Source organism: Pinus tabuliformis, chromosome 2_1 (genome assembly GCF_031772625.1).
Source record: "Pinus tabuliformis cultivar Carrire ecotype Pingquan chromosome 2_1, CPIR1, whole genome shotgun sequence".
In the NCBI taxonomy this organism is placed as follows: domain Eukaryota; kingdom Viridiplantae; phylum Streptophyta; class Pinopsida; order Pinales; family Pinaceae; genus Pinus; species Pinus tabuliformis.
In genome coordinates, this window is record NC_142299.1 from 203,203,550 (window position 1) to 203,212,902 (window position 9,353).

A 9,353-nucleotide genomic window follows, 5' to 3' on the forward strand; every position below is an offset into this window, starting at 1 on the left:
ATGCATGTCAATTTAGACAAAGACCCAGCTAAGATTAAATGCAGGGACAGTGTACTATCAGTTGCTAGAATATTCCCATGAGAATATCTCTTGCATGCAGAAGGAATTCATTCCTTGAGGATTGCGCAGTTACTACAGAGGTCAGAGTAGTGTGTGAGGTGAGAATCACACAGGTTATAGCTAGAGGACCCAGGAAAAACTGTGCAAGGAATAAGAGGCTTGGAGGATTGAGGAGAGGGCATAAGTGTTGTCTATTATGTCTATGAGCAGCAGTGAGGGATTGTACTGAGCGCTGGATAACTTGAGAGCTAAAGCTTTGTGTAATCCTGAGATATTTCCACTTGTATGATAATACAAATAGCAGGGTTTTTAGCTGAGGCTTCCCCAAGAGTATTCTTCTATGTTTCATGTGTGATTGAATCTTCTTCTCTGTTATATGTGTTCTGTTTGATCTTGCTCAAAATCGATTAAGCTTCCGCAAGTTTGATTGTAGAAGTATATTAAGTATTTTGCTTTAATACATTGCATAATCAGTTTAATCTACAGTTAGAATTTCTACATGGTATCAGAGCAAAGGTGATCAAAGCGGAGAATAGTATACAAATAAGGGAGAAGTTTGAAGTTTGAAGTTCTTGATTGTAGGTACAAAATCGATTTCTTATCACATCTCAAAGTTCACCAATGGCGTTCAATAGCTTGAGACTTGAGTATGCCCTGGATGGCAGCTCCAATTACATAGCATGGAAGGATCGCATGGAAAAGGTATTAGAAGACAATGGTTTGAATGACTTCATTGATCAAGAAGTCTCTAAGCCAGCAACAGCTAATGCCCAAGAATTAGCGGAATGGAAGAAATGTGTGGCAAGAGCGAGGAGGATTCTTATGGAGGGATTTCGAGACCATACTGTCTCGAGTCTCCATGGGAAGGAGACTCTATTTTCAATGTGGAAGACATTGAAGGACCTATATCAGAACAGCAGCGACTAGAGGAAGTTGGCGCTAAAGGAAAAGCTTCATAAAGTCAAGTGTGAAAAGGGTGACACGATCTCTACATATCTAAACAAGCTCACCACCTGCAGAGATGAGCTTGGAAGTGTAGGAATCACGATAGCCGATGATGATATGGTGATTCTTGCTCTCCTCGGTCTTCCTAAGAACTGGCATAGCTACCAGGACTCAGTGAATGGAAGAGAGAAACTGCCAGATTAGGAACGACTGTAGTCGAATCTGATGCAGGAGGAGATCAGGAGAAGCACCAGAGATGGTTCTTCATCTAAGCAAGATGATGAAGAAAATCTAGCCTTAGCAAGTAAGGCGCGGAAAGGGAAAGTGAAGGCTTCCCATTCCAAATTGATTTCTTCCCATGGAGGGAAGAAGATTGACAAATCTAAAGTGAGATGCTTTAATTGTCATGAGGTGGGCCATTATGCAACTAATTGTCCATTGAATAAATCCAAGAAGGGATCCTCAAAAGGATCAGATGGTGAGGCACTAGCCTCACAGTTCCAATTGGACTTTACCCTCATCACATGCATGGTTTCATCGATGGTGGGTTGTGTTTGGTACCTGGACAGTGGAGCCTCATTCCACATGACCAACAATAAGAGTTTATTCAGTACCTTGGAGGAGAAATACCTCCAAATGTGCATCGAGATGGTTGATGATGGAAAGTACCGTGTTTCAAGTGAAGGCACAGTTATGTTCCAGAGGGAGCATGGAGCTCCTCTCACCTTGATTGATGTAAAGTATGTGCCTGGACTGAAGAAAAATTTGGTATCGATCGCAATGTTGGAAGACAAAGGCTATGATATAGTCTTCAGTAAAGGAAAGGCATTCCTGAGACACATAGCCACGGGTCAGACCAAGAGGATTTGGATTCGAGTGAAGAATCTCTACAAGCTAGAGGTAGATGACTGTGCTGCATTGAATTCCAAAGCAGAATTGGTGCAAAGCCAAGATATTGGCGAGTTATGGCATAGAAGGTTGGGCCACTGGCATCATGGGGCCTTGAAGATAATGCAGCAGATTTCTACCGGACTTCCCAAAGGTAAACTTGAGCAAGTGGACACATGAAAATGTTGTACCTTGGGTAAGTATGCAAAATATTCCTTTCAGGATCGAGACAGACGAGCTGAAGCAATCTTGGAGCGAGTTCATACAGATGTGTGTGGACCATTCTCAATGGCCTCCACCGCTAAACAAAGGTATTGTGTAATTTTCATTAATGATTTTTCTCGTAGATGCTGCATCTATTTCATGCAGAAGAAGAATCAAACCTTCTCAAAGTTTTGTGAGTTCAAAGCTTTGGTTCAGAAATAATTAGGAAAGAAGATCAAGGCCTTGCGAAGTGACAATGGTGGAGATTATGTCTCTCAAGAGTTTAAGGACTTCTATGTTGCAGAAGGAATTAAACGGGGGTTGACGACACCTCAAAATCCACAGCAAAATGGGGTGGCCGAGAGGAAGAACAGAACAATTGTGGGGGTAGCTCAAGGGATGTTGCATGACCAAGGCCTACCACTTCATTTGTGGGTTGAGGCATGCAACACAGTGGTTTACTTGTAGTATAGAAGCTTGCATCGCATACTTGGGATGAAGACACGAAAGGAAGCTTTCTCTGGGAAGAGACCAGATGTGGGTCACTTCAGGATCTTTGGTTCATCGATTTATTGCCATGTGACCAAGGATTTCCGGAAGAAGCTAGAGTCGACAGCAGAGTTGGGGATACTTCTGGGGTACACCGATACTCCCCACAACTATCGGATTTATTTGCCTACCAATCAGAGGACAGTGGTTCGTAAAGATCTTAAGTTCGATGCACCGAAGGCCATGCGAATTTCCCTTAAGAGGGAGCTCAAGTTGCAGGCAGAGGAGGAACTTTTGGTTCCTAAGGAGGAGGAGCCTCAAACTGATGCAGAGCAGCCGCATGCAGAGGTTCCAGGAGTGGAGACATCCACTCATGCAGAGTCTTCTAGAGATGGGCAGAATCGCACGAGAGAAGCTAACAAATTGTTGTTGAATGTGAGAGAGAATGTGGGAGAACCATCTTCTCAGCGCAGACAGAGGAGGTCACCTGATAGGTACACTGGATAAATGGTCCTGGTTGGGGAATGTGTTGAGACAGAGCTATCTTCCTTTGAGGAAGTAGTGCAACATCCAATTTGGGTTGATGCTATGGTGGAGGAGTATGACTCCATAGTTTGGAACAGTGTTTGGGATGTGGTTCCAAGACCGGAGAACAAGTCAGTTGTGAGTTCTCGTTGGCTTTACAAGATAAAGCATGTTGTTGATGGTAGTGTGGAGAAACATAAGGTAAGATTTGTTGCCCGTGGTTTCTCACAGGTCAAGGGGATAGACTATGATGAGACTTTTTCTCCTGTAGCAAGGTACTCATCTATCAGGTCGATGTTGGCACTATCAGCACAGATGGGTTGGAAGATCCATCAGATAAATGTGAAGACTGCATTCCTCAATGGCAAGATTGAGGAAGAGGTGTACATAGAGCAGCCTGAAGGTTTTGAGACCTTCGATTGTGAGTCGCATGTGTGCCCACTCAAGAGAGATTTGTACGAGCTGAAGCAAGCAACTCATGCTTGGTACATGATCAGGTGCTCATGTCCTAAGTGTCGTAAAATGCTCAAAATTTAAAGTGCTTATAACTGGTTCAAAGTTGAATGACTGGAAATTACTCATCTTCCCGATTCTGGCACCACAAACGGTTCGAAAAACGGTCGCCGTATGAGGAAGTTATGGCAAAAAGAAGAATTTGTCCATAACATTAGAAATTTGAATATTCCGCCGGGCACGAAATCTGAGGCAACCACCAAACATTAAATGTAACTGCAATTAAGTTGGCGAAATTTTGGCAGAAGCGACAAATTTGGCGGACCCACCATAATTGGCGGAGCTATCTAGAGTTAACTAAAGTTAGCTGGAGTTTTTCTAGGGAAAAACTGGAGAAACTTTAAATGGCCATAACTTTGGCTAGGAAAGTCGGTTTTGGACGATTTTTTTTTTTGATTTTGGGTATTTTAGACCTTCTAAAGCCATTGGTGTAGGTCTTATAGCCATCTGAGGTCATTTGCAGAGGTTTTTGATCCGTGAAAGTTCTAAGAGCCACTAGGGCCCAGTTTTGTGAAGACTATATAGGGTTGCAGGTATCCATTGGAGGTGATCCAATAGTCAATCCTGAAGGATTCAAGTGTTCTGAATCTATTTTTACCATATATTTCTCTTGTAGATGCTTCTATTCAGCTGTATTTTCAATTTGAGCATTTAATAAAAACAAGTACAAGCCCAGTTGGGAGCTTTGGACCCAGCAGACGTAGCCCTGGAGGGGGTGAACTGCTTTATCAACTTCTTTTGCATTTGTGGTTGATTTATTTTGCAAAACAAATTCATTTTAATGTGTTAACAGTAAAAGGAAATAACTCTGCTATGCTTAAATGGGTCATGAACAGCTGAAAATTTCATGTGTTTTCTTTCTGCAAGACATGGAAATCTTTTAAACATGTTTAATTCTGAATTGAATACCTTGCAAACAAATTTCAAGTAGTTTCAAATTCAGATCAGTACACCAGGATCGACAACTACTTCACTGGGTTTGGCTTCACAAAGAGTAAAGCGGATGCGAACTTGTACCACATCATGGTGGAAGGTAAGCAATTGATCATTGTTCTTTATGTTGATGATCTGATATTGACTAGTGATGATCAGTTGATCATGTCTTGCAAGGAGGACCTTGCAAGAGAGTTCGAGATGAAAGACATGGGTCTCATGCACTACCTTCTAGGCATGGAAGTGTGGCAAAAGGATGGGGAAGTGTTTGTGTCTCAAGGCAAGTATGTCAATGAGATACTCAGGAGATTCCACATGGAGAAGTGCAAGCACATGTAGACTCCTCTAGCAGGTAACTGGAGGAATGAGGATGCTACTTCAGGAGAAGTAGTAGAAGCTACTATGTATCGGTAGCTTGTGGGTTCATTGATGTACTTAGTGAACACATGACCATATTTGTGCTATGCGGTGAACCAGCTAAGTCAAGCTATGGTTCAGCCTACCAAGTTGTTTTGGAGGGCAACGAAGCATGTTTTGAGATACCTCAGAGGCACATCTCAGTATGGATTATGGTACAGATGGACAGAGGGAGTGAAGCTACAGGGCTTCACAAATGCAGATTAGGCAGGGAGGCCATCAGATTGGAAGATCACATCAGGAGGAATTTTCAACCTTGGTTCGGTTGTAGTTTCTTGGTACAGCGGGAAACAGAGGTTAGTTGCACTCAACTCACCAGAGGTTGAATACATGGCTGCAAGTCAGGCAGCATGTGAAGCCATTTGGATGCAGAAAATTCTAGTTGGTTTGTTTGATCAGAGGATGGATCCAACTGTGATCTATTGTGATAATCAGAGTTGTATCAAACTCTTTGAGAATCCAGTATTTCATGACAGTTCCAAGCATATCAAAATTCAGTATCATCATCTCAGAGACTGTGTGGCAAGGAGGATCATGTTGTTGCAGTATATTTCGACCGAGGAGCAAGATGCTGACATTTTGACTAAGGCATTGTCAAAGTGTAAATTCGAGTTCCACAGAGACAGGATCGGGGTGGCAGATAATCCCTTTCTTGTTGAGAGGGACTATTGAAAATAGCAACAAGAAATGCCAAAAAATAGAAATGTTAAAAATAGCATTGCTAAAGATAGCATTTCAAGATATATTCCAATTTTAATTTGTCCTTGAATTAAAATTGAGAATTAAAATTCGAATTTAGTTTCACCAGTTGTTTGAAAAATAATTAATTAATTCAACTTGAGTTAAGTAGTTGAAGAAATTCAAGCTAGAAGTCATTGTGAAGTCATGCAACAGTTATTCCCTAAATTAAGGAGATTATCCCTTAGTTAATGGGATAAGGTTGAGTTGTAATTAGTTAGCTTAGTTAACTGAGTTAAGTCCAGTTAAATTAGTTCTAAACAGTTTGTGGAACTAATTGTGAGTTCAGTCAGTGCATGCATGCATGCAACTAGTGTACTCCAGATAACTAAATATTCTCTCATAAATAACTCATGCATGTCAGTTCAGACAAATACCCATTTGAGATTAAAGGCAAGGACAGTGTACTATCAATTGCTAGAATATTCCCTTGAGAATATCTCTTGCATGCAGAAGGAATTCATTCCTTGAGGATTGTGCAGTTACTACAGAGGTCAAAGCAGTGGGTGAGGTGAGAATCACACAGGTTATAGCTGGAGGACCCAGGGAAAACTGCGCAAGAAAATAAGAGGCTTGGAGGACTGACGAGAAGGCATATGTGTTGTCTATTATGTCTATGAGCAGCAGTGAGGGATTGTACTGAGAGATGGATAGCTTGAGAGCTAAAGCTTTATGTAATCTTGAGATATTTCCACTTGTATGATAATAGAGATAGCGGGGTTTTTAGCTGAGGCTTTCCCCAGAGTATTCTTCTATGTTTCATGTGTGATTGAATCTTCTTATATGTTATATGTGTTCTGTTTGATCTTGCTCAAAATTGATTAAGCTTTCGCAAGTTTGATTGTAGAAGTAGATTAAGTATTTTGCTTTAGTACATTGCATAATCAGTTTAATCTACAGTGAGAATTTCTACAAACCTAAAAGAACATAAAGAAAACAAATCTAGATCTACACACTAAGTTAGAACAATATTTTCTTTTTACAATAATGACTCAATGACTAGGCAAGAGTCGAGACGTCCCATATTGACCACAAGTTGAGTGAAAACTCCTTATGTCTGCCTACTCATTGAGCCTAATCAATATAGGCTAAGCATGTCATTTCAAGGAATTGAACATAGGTGGTGAGGGAGTTAACAACCCGCCTCAACCACTCGATCTACCCTTAGTTGACAAGTTGGAACAATAATTAAACAATGGTAACTCAAAATGAAGGGTCAACAACCCAGAGAGCTAACTCTAGTAGTTGAGTGCTTTAACTTCATGTAGGAGGTCTTGGGGTCAATTCTCTAGACCAAGTGCCTTATTGCACACCTCATTCAATATCCATATAAGATCAAAGTCACTAAATCTACATCACCCTTGGAGCACCATCTTTGAAATAAATTGTTTTTATCACACACCTGGTTAGTACACGTACAAGATTAAAGTCATTAAATCTACACCATCTTTGAAATAAAAAAAACACCCAAAAATACTCATATATTCAATATAATAATATTTTTCTAATTCTAATTTTAAATTATAATTATAAAATTAAATTTTTATAACACTTTTATATATATATATATATATATATATATATTAAAAAAAAAAAATCTAATTTCAAAATTTCTAACAAAATAATTACCAAAACACATATATCTAAAGCATTAAAAAATATATAAATCATATTAAAATTTTCAACAATGTTTTCTTAATTACCAAAACACATACCTCAATCATCTCATAACTTCAAATACAAGTTACTCGAAACAATGTTGTTGTCACGAGCATAAATATACATTGAGCGAAGTGGGACCCCAACAAAAATTGTCAAGAGTGGTTTACCCGGCTTTTAAATTTGTTTAGGTTGTCAAAAAGTTCAAATGCCATATAAAATTAAGAAAATTTAATTAGAAATGTTTAAATCAAATTTTTAATAGTGGAAATAGATTCAGATCAAAAATTTACTCAAAATTTTAAAGTTTGACTATTATAATTTAAATTTACAAAAGTTTCTATAAAAAAAATTCAAAAACTAACCAAAATTTCTAAAATTTGATTAAAAAAATTAAAAACTCAACTACAACAATCCATCCATCCATCCTAATTGTAACTATCCCAAAATTTTCAAACTTTCTAACCATGACTATTTAATAATCAAACCCTATGTCACTGGACTATTAATTAGTTTGACTTTATACCATCTTTAAATTTCCAAACAACGGCCATTTAATAGTGAAATCTCATCACTCTTAAATATTAACCCTGAGGTACCTGAACCCTTGGGTTAACTATTTACGAGAAGTCTAATGAGTATCAAGATACATTTCAATATTTTGTGTGTAAAATTATGGAAATTAAATTTGATTTTTGTTTCATAAATATAAGTTTATATATTTTATATGAGGAATATATATTAAAATTAGTCATGTTTACAAAAAAAAATTCGGCCAAGATCACATGAGACATCATTTGTCATGTGATCTTCGCCAATTTTTTTTTGTAAACTTGATATGGATGACAGAAGCCTAAACTCTACTATAAAATTAGTCATGTTAATTATTATGGAAAGGAAAAATTAATATTTTTTATTAAATAAATTAATAATTTTTATTAAATAAAAACAAGCTTATATAGAATTTTTGAATAGTAAAAAAAGCTAACAACAAGTATATAGACATTAAAAAGAAATTAGCATGTTATTTTGAACATCCCAAGAATAGAAAACATATTCATATAAAGGGATGAGACCATAACAACATCCCAAAAGACTAAACTCCCCTCCATGTGAGAGCAACCACATATCAGACCAAAAATTTCATGATGTGCCAAAAAGAAAAAACTTGTCATAACTATATAAGAGAGACCAGAATATCCAAATTAGTTGAGCAAAAACATTAAATTGTAAGGATTTTGCTCATGCTTTGAAGAAGACCTAGTAGAATACTTTGAAAATGTATTTCACTCATTTGGTGTTGATGATCCAAAGTTAGTCATATCATTTGTGGGAATTGAACCTGAGTAGTGAGAGATCTAATCATTCATCAATCATCCAAAATAATCACAATTGAGGAATTGGAATTTGATATATTCCTTACATGGTTAAAACTTTTAATATATTTTTTCAAATTATAAAAATTATTAGGTTATTTGATTTTGAAATTCTAATTTTGTTACTAAATATTTTGACTTCTAAACTATCAATATTTAATAGTTAAATATCATGTGTAAATTTTTTACTTCTAACCCTTTATTATTTAATACTTAAATATCACATCATAAATGCAAAAATAACTATCCAACTTAAATATTAACTAATTTATGATAATCGACATATTTTTTGCAAAAATAATATATAATAAATGCATAAAATAAAACAATGTATATGTATTAATATTGATCATGGAAAAATAAATTATATTGCATTGATAATAAATTTATTATTGTATAAATAATGATTTAAAAAAATTATAAATATATATATTAAAATATTCATAACATAATTCATTAATAATAATGATTAACATAAAAATAAATTATAAATATACAAACTAAAACATTGAGCATTAATAGTAATTAACGTTAATTTTGAAATTATTATATATCATAATTTTTTAAATATTTAAAAAATTAAAAATTATTATTTATTATGATTTT